We start from the raw sequence: 1,380 nt of genomic DNA on the forward strand, positions 1-1,380 counted from the left end.
TCAAGTCCTATTGCAGCAGTGTGTTTCTTACCCAGCCTGTGTCCTCCTTTTAATTTGAAGGAGGAGGAAACTCGTGTTATTTCCCACAGTGACTTCACTGTAATTTTGATGCTCTTGCTTGCTGACCAGGGAAAAGCTTCCCAGTACAGCAAATTGAAGATTAGCACAAAATTGTGTTATGAGGAACGTGTACCTCCCAGATACATGAAGGAAATGTCAGTTCAGCTTCCTCCCCTTCCCACCTCTACAGCTGCTGTGAGTTGTCACTTGGCTTTTGGATGGCCCTACACAGCCACTGCAACATGGATATTGAATTCCTTGTTTCCTAAAGTGCTTTGGCAGGAGGGAAAACAGCCCCTACATCTGAAATGGTTGTGGCCATGCCTTGTGCAAAGCCATCTGCTCGTGGTGGCTCTAATGCTTTTAGCTGGGTGGAATCTTAGTGGTTGTGCAATACCACAGACAGCAAGAACACCACAGGTTATTTATTTTTAAGATAACGGTCACAAGATGACAATATTTAGTTCTGTCTTGTTAGAAGAAAATAAAAATGGCCATGGGAAAGACACTTGGTCACAGCCCAAGTTGCCTTACAGATGTTTCTTCAAGATTTCACAGCTTCCAAAATGCCCCTAAGGGCCCTGGGCAGGCCCAAAAAATGCATGAGGAATCTGTATCTTCGTTAGGTATCAGTTAAAAAAAAAGAGAAAGAGATGTATGAGGACTTGTGTGTTCAAACAGGTGCCTGTTTCTCCCTGCTTTTTCTTCTGCATAAGCAGCCTGAGATGCTTTGTGTATAAATTAAGTGTTCCCAGCAGACAGCTAAAATTTTGAACCTCAATAAATTCAAGGGAAAGTGTAATTATTGTAAGAAAGTGTGGTCTTGGGCTATTATAGCTGTTAAACAGACAGTGAATTGTCCTGTGTCCACAAAAGGCTGGGCTGGAAGTGTCATTTTGTGTATTTCCCAAATCAATTGCAAAGCTCATTCCAATAGCCGGTATTGTCTATTATCAAAAGGAAGGGACCTCTTAGCAGGTTATTTTCATGTAATTAAAGTTCAGAGTGACCCTGGGGCTTGTCTTTGCTAAACACTAAGAAATGCAGCACAGGGGTAAACTGTGTATTGAAATGAAATGAGCAGTGCCCTTCTGTGACCTTGGGGAGGATGTAAATGCAATCCTTTACCTACTGATGCACTGCAGATGAGCTCAGAAAGTCCCTCTCCTCTCTTTGCCCGTGCAAGAAGAGCTCCAATAAGGGGTTTAATATTTTTTTAATATACTATTAAACTTAAATTGCTTTCTCCTGGGAGAAGAATTAGGGAAATGTAAGTGGCCTGAGGCGATCCCCCTCGTCACCTCCCCGTCACACATCACA

The sequence above is a fragment of the Lonchura striata genome, chromosome 8 (assembly GCF_050655825.1).
Source record: "Lonchura striata isolate lonStrDom1 chromosome 8, ASM5065582v1, whole genome shotgun sequence".
In the NCBI taxonomy this organism is placed as follows: Eukaryota; Metazoa; Chordata; class Aves; order Passeriformes; family Estrildidae; genus Lonchura; species Lonchura striata.